This window comes from Lithobates pipiens, unplaced genomic scaffold (genome assembly GCF_037356315.1).
Source record: "Lithobates pipiens isolate NorthernLeopardFrog02 unplaced genomic scaffold, aLitPip1_a1.2 Scaffold_3, whole genome shotgun sequence".
NCBI lineage: Eukaryota > Metazoa > Chordata > Amphibia > Anura > Ranidae > Lithobates > Lithobates pipiens.
In genome coordinates, this window is record NW_027507790.1 from 80,616,819 (window position 1) to 80,629,576 (window position 12,758).

Consider the following 12,758-nt stretch of genomic DNA (forward strand, 5'->3'; position numbering starts at 1 on the left):
CAAAGTCCAGACCAGAATCCAATCGAGAATCTGTGGAAAGAGCTGAAAACTGCTGTTCACAAATGCTCTCCATCCAACCTCACTGAGCTCGAGCTGTTTTGCAAGGAAGAATGGGCAAGAATTTCAGTCTCTCGATGTGCAAAACTGATAGAGACATACCCCAAGCGACTTGCAGCTGTAATCGCAGCAAAAGGTGGCTCTACAAAGTATTAACGCAAGGGGGCCGAATAATTTTGCACGCCCCACTTTTCATTTTTTTATTAGTTAAAAAAGTTTCAAAAATCCAATAGATTTCATTCCACTTCACAATTGTGTCCCACTTGTTGGTGATTCTTCACAAAAAATAAAAATGTTATATCTTTATGTTTGAAGCCTGAAATGTGGAAAAACGTTGAAAAGTTCAAGGGGGCCAAATACTTTCACAAGGCACTGTATATGCTGTGTGTGAGAAATAACCTGCTCAAAAAACTTACCATGCCTCTTAATAAATACCTTGGAATGTCTACTTTCCAAAAAAGGGGTCATTTGGGGGGTATTTGTATTTTCCTAGCTTATTAGGGTCTCAAGAAATTAGATAGGCCGTCAGTACTTCAGGTATGATCAATTTTCATAGATTGGCACCATAGCTTGTGCACTCTATAACTGTCACAAAGGCGAAACAATATACACCAACTTGGGTTATTTTTACCAAAGATATGTAACAGTGTTTTGGGCAAAATTTATGAGGAAAAATTACAAATTTGCTAAATTATATAAAAGAAACAAAGAAAAATGTCTTTTTTCTTTTATAGCGCAGAAAATAAAAAACCCAGCAGTGATTAAATACCACCAAAAAAAAGCTCTATGCGTGTGAAAATAAAAGGACAAAAATTTCATATTGGTACAGTGTTGCATGACTTAGTAATTGTCATTAAAAATGTGAGAGCACCGAAAAGCTGAAAATTGGTCTGGTTAGGAAGGGGGTTTAAGTGCCCAGTGGGTAAGTGGTTAATAACTATATATATATACTCAGTTATATGTGCACAATTCCACCAGAACTCTCGTTAGGCCCTCTGCTGATAATTCCTGTTTCTAAATTAGATGCATGTACTAATATTATTCTTTTGTTAAATAAAGCTTGCATTATTTTTATACTGGTGTGAGTCAATGTGGTTAATTAATAATTCCCCAGGAATGAAATCCCCCTGTTCACAGAGGCCCTATTCTGATTATAGGCACTGCCAACTTTTTTTTCTTCCACTTAGCAAAGGTTCTGGTTCTCATATTTATGTTGGTTTAATGCCATATCCTAGTTGGTAGGGGGTGCATTTTGGGAAGGCCTACAAGAGCATCAAACAGAGCCAATGCTTTTTAAGGGAAAAATGAAAAATCCTTAACATAGCTCCTCTAGTCTAGTGTATTCTACCTTGAATCAACCCACAATTTAAGCTCTTAGAAGGGGAAGGCTTTTCCCCCCAAAATGTATTACCTGTGTTTAATGCTGTTAAGCAATAAACTTATCAAAAAGACCTTTAAAGCGGAGGTCCACCCTAAAATGGACCTTCCGCTCATCGGATTCCTCCCCCCCTCCGGCGCCACAATTGGCACCTTTCAGGGGGGAGGGGGGTGCAGCTACCTGGATAATCCAGGTAACTGCACCCACTTCCGGGCTAGCTCTCTGCGGAAAGGGGCGTACATTACACCCCTTTCCGCAAGTGCCCGCCCCCTTCCGCAAGTGCCCAGCTGCCTGCTGGGAAACACACAGATCCCAGAGGCAGCGGGGACCGTCCTCATTGCGCAGCGCGGCTCGCGCATGCGCAGTAGGGAACCGGGAAATGAAGCCGAAAGGCTCCATTTCCTGATTCCCATACCCAAGATGGCGGCGGCAGCACTCGAGTGTCGATCTGCGCGCTGGACAGGTAAGTGTCACAATTTTAAAAGTCAGCAGCTGCAGTATTTGTAGCTGCTGACTTTAAAAAAAAAAAAAAAAACGCGGAGTCCCGGCGGACTCCCGCTTTAAGTGATATAACCATTTGTACTAGGCCCTCAATACACATCCATGAGTTTATCATCACTTTGGAGGGTATCGTTAAGTAACACTATTTACTGTAACAGGTTCAATAAAATAAAATAAAAACGTGCCTTCTTGCAATTACCAACTGTATTCAAAATATTAGTTTAAAACTGTTAATTTCCAGTGCAAGCCTGAAAATGAAAGGTAGCAGTGGTGAAAAAGATAAAGCTTGGTACACATGGTCTGGCCCAAAAGGAGATCCCTATACAAACTATTCAGTGTTAGTACAGTGATCTCCCCCCTGCTGTGCTATTGTGATCCAACAGGGTGACCCCCCCCCCCCCCACCGGAATACACCGGTCAACGTTCACAGCCATTGGCTGACAGTGCTGATCGGATGCGGATTTGCTGCAGTTTTTCTAGCATGCTTGTTTGACAGAAGCCAGACGTGAGATAATACTAGAGTCGTGAGAAAATGATGGTCCTGGCAGGTTTTTTTTTAATTTTAGTTCCACACACTATATTTATATGGGCTGAGTATTACAGTTTATTAGTATGTGCTGGAAATGCTAAACAGCTGCAGAGATAATATCAGTTATAGGTCACATCATTTTGAAAACGTACTGATTTTAACATCTATGAGACATTCACAGAGATAAGAGAAGGAGCAAAGCACAATCATTGTGTTGCTCTAATAAAAGAAAGAAAGCTATAAATCCTGTATAATAATAATATTACTGTATATTTAACAAGCTTGATTAAACCAGAACTTGGTGGAAGGAGGAGAGGCACTGGTGGCCTGTGAAGGGAATGAGGGGGCACTGGTGCATGGTATGGTTAGGGATGGGGGCCATGGTGGGTAGGGGGTTACTGGTGTTTTGTGTACAACATTGGTGTTCAGTGGACTACTTACCTATGTCCTGCACTGCTGCCTCCCTTTGCCAAAACGATAATGCTCACGTCAGGCAGAAGATGAGACAAAGCAACAAAGAAGCCAAAGCCAGGTGTAACAATGAGTGCTTCAGCACCGAGCCAGTAGTAGGACACAACTAAGATCTGAAGCACATCAGGAATTTGCTTTAATTCTGGGACTGTTGGGAGGCATGCCTAGGGACTGTGTCAAAGGGCTTTGATGGGGAAAATTGAGCATGTATCAGTGTGAGAGGCTTCTGAGATCATTCAGAATTTACTACAGGTCATTTGACCTGCAGTCAACACTGGCCCTTATATAGTTGGCTTGTTTCTGTTATGGAGTGTCACTGGACCATTATGTTTCCCAGCTTGTTTGTTTTTTAACTACATGTGAAAGAACATGGCTAGGCTTTTGTCTTTTTCAGTTCAGGAAAGCAAGGTGTTTCATGTTGATATAGTCATTAAAAAAAGCAAACACTGAGGGGATAATGGGATTAAATTTTCAGCTACTGCATTTTTTCACTCAGGTTTTATTTTTCAGATGTTAAACATATACTTCAATTAAGGTTGAAACATTTCCTTTCAGCAATAGGAAACAGTCTACCTACACGGTGTCTCTAGTTTTAAAGCAGTATCAAACTCAAAAATGTAATATATTGTACAGCTGTTAAAGATTCTAAAAGGTTGCGCTTGGCCACAAATTGTTAAAAATATAGGAAACTGCTGCACTGAAAAATTCCTTTAATTCCCGAGGAAGTATTTCAATATATATAACTGTATGGTGCGTTGTTTAGTTTTTAGTTAATCATAAGTGATCTAGTGATATAAAGTGAATATAAAAGCTATATAAAAAAAATAAACCACCATGCTGAATGTCAAATCATTATCAAGTCTCAAAAATTGTAAAAATACATACTCCATGTAAAGTGTCAAGTGCAATAATTGCTTATATGCTGTGCTATAATTGCAATTAATTAAACATATATTACAGAATTAGTATGGTTAAAAATGTGCTCCAACAAATGCAATTGATTAAACGTGTTCCAGAGTTCATATAAAAAAGTGCTCCAATAGTTCATATAGTGGGTTATTTACGAAAGGCAAATCCACTTTGCCCTGAAAGTGCACTTGGAAGTGCAGTCGCTCTAAATCTAAAGGGTAGATCTGAAATGAGTGGAAGCTCTGCTGATTTTATCGTCCAATCATGTGCAAGCTAAGCTAAGCTGTTTTTTATTTTCCTTGCATGTCCCCCTCGGATCTACAGCGACTTTACTTCCAAGTGCACTTTCAGTGCAAAGTTGATTTTCCTTTCGTAAATAACCCCTATAATCTCTTTGCATTAAGTTAATATGTGGTTCCAGATTACACATACGAGAAGACAAAAAGAGGACTCATAGTGCATTAATGTATAAAACTTCATTTATTAAAAACAAAAAATGCATATACAACATAGTTGCTTGTATGGAGCAAATAAACATCAATAGTGCATGGCCGCCTGCAGAATGGTCTGTCCGTGTGGACGTCACGCTACAGGCTCCTATTCAGCTCATTTCCTCTCAGAAGGCATCAACTGTTAATGGAGGCTAATCTATTGCAGCTTATCAATTCTTAGATGTGAAGGCTGCATATGTTTTCTGTTTTAAGCCTTTTTTCATCTGATCTGTCCAGTAACACACCAAATGCCAGTCATACACAGATAGAAAATTGTCCGGTTCAGCAGAAACCAGACATATTTAGATCTATTTAAGGGCATGCTGGTTGTACTGAAATTGATCTATCAATTAATTTCAGTACAATGGTGTATTTGCATTAGATCACTGCCAGTGGCTATAGCTGCTGGCAGTGATCATTGTATTCTGATGGCTGGGAAACCTCCTGCTGTCAGAACACAATAGTTCTGTGGGAAAGATTCCCCCATCAACACTGAATGTGATGATAGGGAAATCTAGCAATTTTCTTTCCTTCAACCGGTGTTGCAGTGTATAGCTTGCCTCAAAGTGCCCCCACTCTGAACGAAAGAGCACTGAGGGCATCTTTAAACAGTAACATTGTTAGCCCTTGTACACACAGTCGGAGATTCCGACAACCAAATCCGACGGATTTTGTCCAAAACTGTTGTATACACACGATCGGACGAAGTTGTCGGAAAATCCGATCTTTCAGAACGTGATGACGTAATTTCGTTACGACGGGACTATGTTCAGGCTAGTAGCCAATAGCTTTGGTGTAGGAATTTGATCTGAGCATGCGTGGCACTTTGTCCGATCGGAATTCTCTACACATGATCGGAGTATGTCCGATCGGAGCATTTTGTCTGAAAATATTTCCGGCAAGTTGGAAAATTTGGTCAGACGGAAACAGTCCGATGCAGACCACACACAGTCGGAATATCTGACAAAACGCTCCGATCAGACACATTCCGTCGGAATCTCCGATCGTGTGTACAAGGGCTTAGTCTGAGGAGAGGGGAAAGTTAGATGGACTAACAGATTTAGATACACTAACAAATTGAAGCCACACTAACACTTTACAAGCAGTTACAGAGACAGCTTTTCCTTTTGGAATAAGGGTTTTACATTATTAAATAAAAGCTGATCATTATAAGCACACCTATTAATGGTAAATGGTTTGTCTCATCCCTGTAACTGCTACATCTGCAAAAGAGCTTGTTCTTTTGAATTACACCAGACTAACTAACCATATCACAAGGTAAAATAAAGGAAAAAAATCCTAAAAACAGGATCAAAGCAGGATCAAAGAACAAAGCAGCAGGGTGTATTTGATTTAAATCAAGTTAATTTAAATCACAATTTAAACCACTAGTAAAAAGGCTTGATTTAAATCAAATTGATTTAAATCCTAATTTCTAAAGAACAATTGTCATCTTTGTCCCACAGCGGCTCCTCCTTTGACCCGCTTTTGACTCACCAACAGTCCCATTTACTTTAATGGGACAGCTGGTGATGCAGCACACAACAAGGTGAGGGATGTGGCGGCAGCAGGTGAGGGGATGCCCGATAACAGGCGCTGCCATGATGGATCTGCAATGACAGGTGCTCTTTAAATGTAAGGACGTATTCTTGCAGATAGTTAGAATCTTTAATATTTGCAAACAAAATGAAGGTTTCCTATTTAGAATAATAAACTGTCAGATTAGTAAAAAGCGATATCAGAACCGATTCAATCATACAGTTTGTAGTGTACATAGATTTGAAAAACAATTGGATAAAGGACTATTCCTGAACTTTGGTTTATCTCATGCTTACTGTGAAATTGTGTGAATGCATCAATGCAGTGCATGTTATCTCAGTTTACAGAGCTTGGATTCATTGAATGAGTTTACCAAAAATGTAAATATTGCAGAATATACAGCCTCATGCTACATAACTAAGCTCCATTTCATGCTGAATAAATGAAATGATTAATGTATCTTAAATAGAAAACTATCTTCAGATTGATTTTTACTCCAAAAGCATTTTATTAAAATGTATTTGATAAAAATAAAAAAAATCTGATTTAACCACTTGAGACCCACGCTATAGCCGAATGACGGCTACAGCGCGGATCTCCTTTGCCGGGACTATGTCTATTGCCTGATCACCGATCCGAGCAAGGGGTCGATCCCGACCCCTTATCACGTGATCAGCTGTCAGCCAATGACAGCTGATCATGTGATATAACGGAGCTGGTAATCGGCTATTATTCCTCCTCGCGCTGACAGCACGAGGAGAAAAAAAAAGAGCCGATCACCGGCGGCCGTGATCGGGACATCAGTCCCGATCACGGCCAGCCCTGCCAGTGCCCACCTGCCCCCTGCCAGTGCCCACCTGCCCCCTCATCACTAAGCATAATAAAAAAATAAGTGCCCCCGTCAGTGCCACCCAGCAGTGCCCATAGTGCCACCCAGCAGTGCCCACAGTGCCACCCAGCAGTGCCCACAATCTGCCTCAACAAAGGTGCTGCACCCCAGTGCCACATATCCGTGCCCATCAGTGTCATCTACCAGTGCCCATCAGTGCCCAGCAGTGCCGCCCATCAGTGCCCAGCAGTGCCACCTATCAGAGCCATCTATTAGTGCCACCTATCAGTGCCCATCGGTCCCATCTATCAGTGGTACCTATCAATGCCCCTTCGTGCCACCCATCCGTGCCACCCATCTGTGCCACCCATCCGTGCCATCTTATCTGTGCCCATCTTTGCCCATCAGTGCCGCCTTATCTGTGCCTATTAGTGCCGCCTTAACTATGCCTATCAGTGCCCACCAGTGCAGCCTATCAGTGCCCACCAATGCAGCCTATCAGTGCCCACCAATGCAGCCTATTAGTGCCCACCAGTGCAGCCTATCAGTGCCGCCTCATCAGCGCACTTCAATGAAGGAGAAAAATGACCTGTTTGCAAAATTTTATAACAAACTATTAAACATGATTTTTTTTTTTTTTTGCAAAAAATAAAACTCCCAGCTGTAATTAAATACCACCAAAAGAAAGCTCTATTTGTGGGAAAAAAATGATAAAAATTTCATTTGGGTACAGTGTTGTATGCCCACGCAATTGTCATTCAAAGTGCATCAGCGCTGAAAGCTGAAAATTTGTCTGGGACTGAGGGGGGTTTAAGTGCCCAGTAAGCAAGTGGTTAAATAAAATAAAATACAATTTTTTGGATAAAAAAAATCATTGATTTATATCCACCCTGCAAAGCAGTCACTACATAGAGGAATTGGTAAGCTGCAATTAAAGATTTTTTTTTTTTTTTTTTTGGGGGGGGGGGGGGGGGGTTTAATACTGCTTTAGCCCTTGTACAAACGGTCAGAATCCGTCGGATTTTTTCCGAAACTGGTGTTGCATACAAACGGTCGGACAAAGTTGTCGGAAAATCCAATCGTTCAGAACGTGATGACGTTATTTAGTTACGAAGGGACTACGTTCAGGCTAGTAGCCAATAGCTTTGGTCTAGGAATTTGATCTGAGCATGCGTTGCACTTTGTCCGATCGGAATTCTCTACAAATGATCGGACAAAGTCCGATCGGATCATGTTGTCGGAAATTTTTTTATATCCAGCTCTTAAACTTTGTTGGTCGGACATTCCGATGGAAAAAGTCTGATGAAGCCCACACATGGTCGGATTATCTGACAACATGGTCCGATCGGACATTTTCCGTCGGAATGTCCGACCGTGTGTACAAGGGCTTAGACCTTTTGCACACTGCAGCTTAAAACAGCCGAGTACAGCTCTTTTTTTTCCTATAGCTAAAATACAGCCCATTAATTGTAATGTGCCTATGCACACAGGCGTGTAAACAAGCACCGTGCATTCTTAATTAAAAAAATAAATAGAAAATCAGCTTTTTTTGTCAGTAATGTACGCTTCATGTGTGCAAACATGCGCAAATACGCATAAATGAGCGCAAATATCCATTTACATATTGTGCAGAACGAGAACACGTTTTTGCGCATGTGGGTCAAAATTGCACAAACGCATATATATGTGAAAATACATACAAAAATTAGTCTAAAAAAGTAGATACTCAAACAGCAGTATTAATTGCAAGAGGCCCTAATTTGAGCAGTGATCCCAACTACCAGGCTGTGCAGCGCTGGAAGTCTATATTTGTGTATCACTTTTCTGGAACACTTGTTCAATAGCCTGTGGATTGCAGGCTAGCAACTCCTGTATAAGAGAGCCTGCAAGTATGCAGGTTAGGAAGTGTCAAGTTCCCAACTACTCCCGTATGTATACATGTATGAATTTTTATATTACAGGTATCTATATAGCGTTGTGCTTTACAAATACATTGAGAACATTCATATCAGTTCCTGCCCTGAAGGAGCTTACAGGTTACGGTCCCCGATTTCACATTCACACACACATACTGACAATTTAGAAAGGCGACAAATAACCTAGCAGCATGCGTTTAGAGTGTGGGAGGGAACGAGTACCTGAAGGAAACCTAGGCAAGCACTGGGAGAACAAGCAAACTCTGTGCGAGTGGTGTCACAGTTGGGTTCTTTCTGGCTTCAGTAATTATGTTTCCTGGATGGCATTAGCAGTTCACCAGTTTACAGTTACCTGATGCTGCCATTTAGCTCATTAACCCTTTCATGAATAAGCCCAGCTGCCCAGACCAAAATGAGCAGCATCAGAATGCATTGGTAAACTTCACATGGACATTTATTGGATGTTTATCAGCAGTGGAGTTTATGGGCTGTTGTCTGAACGCCCTAAAATCACGTTCAGGAGCAGATTTTTACCACAAAAACGTTAAACGTGCATAAACACTAATAAACGTCGATAAACGCTCAAAAACGCATTTTTTAACATTTTTGATTCATTGAAAAAAAAATGTATTTTCTTAAAAAAATTTTTTAAAAAAATGCTAAAAAATGCTAACGTGAAAAAAAACCCCTAATAAACTCTATTGCAAAAACGTTAAAAAATGCTGAAAGACTCACTGCAAAGCTACTGGTGTTTTTGTAACGTTATTTTAACATCCAGTGTGCATGAGGCCTTATTTTAGAACAGTGGGTGCTAGTGACAGTGCAATCGTAAAACTAGGAGCACACATTGTGCTCTCCAAGCTCTAAAATAGAACATATTGTAAAGTTCACATGGTAAGTATGGTAAGGAACGGTAACTTATGCCGCATACACATCGGAAATTTTGGTCGGAAAAAGCTCTGATGGTTTTCCCAACGGAATTACGATGGTATTTCTCTCAAGCTGTCTTGCATACACACGATCATACCAAATTCTGACCGCCAAGAACGCGGTGACGTACAACACGTACGACCGGACTAGAAAAAGGAAGCTCAATAGCCAGTAGCCAATAGCTTCTGTCTCATAGTTGAATTTGAGCATGCGTGAGTTTTTGCACGTCGGAATTGCATACACGCAAACGCATTTTCGGATAGGAACTTTTTCCGACCAAAAAATTGAGAACATGCTCTCAATCTTTTGCTGGCTGAAATTTGGCCAGTAAAAATTTGGCTGAATTCGAAACTGAAACAAGTCAAAAGATGCACAGGACTTCTGTGCAATTCACACTGGAGCAGCTCCAGAGATGTGTGAACCGGCTCAGTGGCAGAACTATAGGGGTTGCTGCAGTCGCACTTGCGACTGGGCCCTGTTGTTTTGACACTGTGGGGGTGTCCCAAGACCCGGCATCTCCCCCTGCACCCCTGGCTGTCCATTTACTGGGGGGGAGCTGGAAGGCGGTGATCGGCAGCTCTATGGTGCCCGCGAGCCACAGGATCTCCCTTGGGCTTGTAGTTTTCTCTCCAACTGTATCCACTGGAGAGGGGAGGGGTCTCTGACCTGGGCATGTTTCAGCTTTACTCTTCAGCGAGTCCCTCTGCTTCTACACTCTTGATGATACATGCCTGGGTCAGAGGGCTCTCCCCTCTCCAGTGGATACAGTTGGAGAGAACTACAAGCCCCAGGGACATCCAGCCGCCCGTGGATAACATAAAGCTGCCGATCGCTGCCTCCCACCTCCCCCCAGGTGGGGGTGGGGGGTACAGAGATGTGCTGGGGGTCCAAGATGCACAGCGGAGACCAGTCAGGTCTACAAGGGAACCTCTGGAAGGTGGGGGACTGACTGTCTGGGGACCCTGATGTAAGCAGGAGGCCTCTGGGGACCCTGATGTAAGGGGTGGCTCTCTGGGGACCCTGATGTAAGGGGGGGGCTCTCTGGGGGCCCTGATGTAAGGGGGGCTCTCTGGGGACCCTAATGTAAGTAGGGAGGCTCTCTGAGGATCCTAATGTTAGAGGAGGCTCTCCGGAGACCCTGATGTAAGGGGGAATCCGCAACGATAATATATATATATATATATATATATATATATATATATATATACACACACACACACACACATGTATATTATATACATGTGTATGCCCGCCCAACCGTATGACTTTCTTTACTTCACTGCTATGGGCTCTAGCCTAAGATCTTTTGTAGACCTAGCAACACCCCTGGTGGGGGCCCTTCATGGTTTCTTGCACTGGGGCCCTGAAGATTCTAGTTTTGCCTCTGAACCGGCTCCATAGAGAGCCGGTCACAATCTCCTGCTGTGTAAATTGAATGCATTCAATTTGCAATAGTGTGAACCCAGCCTTAGAGGGCAAAATCAGTTGAAACCAGCAGCAGTCATTGAGCAGTCAACTTTTTTAAGTGTACCTGACCCAGCCTTAAAAAGTGTTTAAATTAATAACACTGTTTCTTGTTTATACATGCAGCAAGGACTGCTGCGCATCTGAAAAACCAATTCGCACTCAAATCGCTTTTCAGAGGAGTTTGCAGTCAGCAAAGAAGCGTGTTTTAATCCAGCAAATGCGGCTCCACTTGAAAGGGTTGTATTCAGTGGGTGGTAGTGCCCACCGAACACAAAAGGGCGTTTAACTTCCGCTGCAGTCTCAAAGAAAAATAACCACGGCACGTGTACACCCTCAGCTTCTGCCTTTGCAGCTTAACCACTTCCCACCCGGCCAATGCACATATACGGCCGGGTGGGAGCCGTCTACTCCTGATAGGACGTTCAGGAACGTCCATCAGGAGGAGCGGGATCGCGCGCGTGCGTACCCGCGCAGCGGCGCGCTCCCAATGCGCCCGTGTCACCGGGACACGGCGCATCTCAGATCGGCAGGAGGGCTCTGTGATTGGCCCTCCTGATCACATGACGGCCGTGTCCAATCACGGCCGTCATGTGATGTAAACAAACAGCCGGTTGCTAGGCAATCGGCTCCTCCTCTCCCCACACAGAAGTCATCGCTGAGGAGAGGAGAGCAGATTGCTGCAGCCGGCTGATGATCAGTGAGTATGAGCTGTTTTTTACAGCTTTTTACTCACTGATCTTCAGTCTAGTGTAAACACACAACACACCACACAGTGTAAACACAGTCCCCACATATGTCCCCATAACACACATGTCCCCAAAACATACATGTCCCCAAAAAATAAAAACACATGTCCCTAATAATAAAAACATGTCCCCCACATATGTCCCACTAAAATCACTTGTCCCAATGATTATGTGCACACATATGTACGTGATCACCTGCACACATATGTACATGATCATTTGCGTACATATGTCCGTGATCACACAAACCAATTATTATACACTTAACGGAATTTTTTTTACCAAAAACATGTAGCAGAATACATTTTAGCTTAAATTTATGACAAAATTTGATTTTATTGGATTTCTTTTAAAATAGAAAAAAGAAAATATTGTTTTTTTTTCAAATTTCCGCTTTTTTGCGCTTATATCGCAAAAAATAAAAAACGGAGTCGTGAATAAATACCACCAAAATAAATCTCTATTTGTGCGAACAAAATGATAAAAATTTCATTTGGGTACAGTGTAGCATGACCGCGCAATTGTCACTGAAAGCGCTAGAGCGATGAAAGCTGAAAATTGGGCTGGGAAGGAAGGGGGCGAAAGTGCCCTGTATTGTAGTGGTTAAGAAGGAGGGGGCAGTAATGGCTCAACCACCTGTTTTTATCGCCACACCAATCACAAGTGTAAATGAGCCCTAAGTGCCGGTTCACACAGGGGCGACACGACTTGCAGCGCGGCTCACAGACGCGACCTGCACACGACTTCAGCAGCGACTTGCAAAACGACTTCTGTATAGAAGTCAATGCAAGTCGCCCCAAAAATAGTACAGGAACCTTTTTCTAAGTCGGAGCGACTTGAGTCGCTCCTATTAGAACGGTTCCATAGTACAGAACGGAGCATGACTTGTCAGGCGGCTAAGTCGTCTGACAAGTCGCTCCTGTGTGAACCGGCACTAAGGGCTTGTGTCAAAGGATTTTGAGCGTGTGTTCACGGCATCAGTTTGAGACACTTAT

At 42.6% G+C, this 12,758-nt stretch overlaps 1 protein-coding gene across 21 annotated transcripts in view; it reads right to left on the bottom strand.

Annotated features, from left to right (window-relative positions):
* PITPNM2 (phosphatidylinositol transfer protein membrane associated 2) overlaps positions 1–12,758 on the bottom strand; it is a 451,974-nt gene that overhangs the window by 158,425 nt on the left and 280,791 nt on the right. The window lies entirely within an intron of this gene.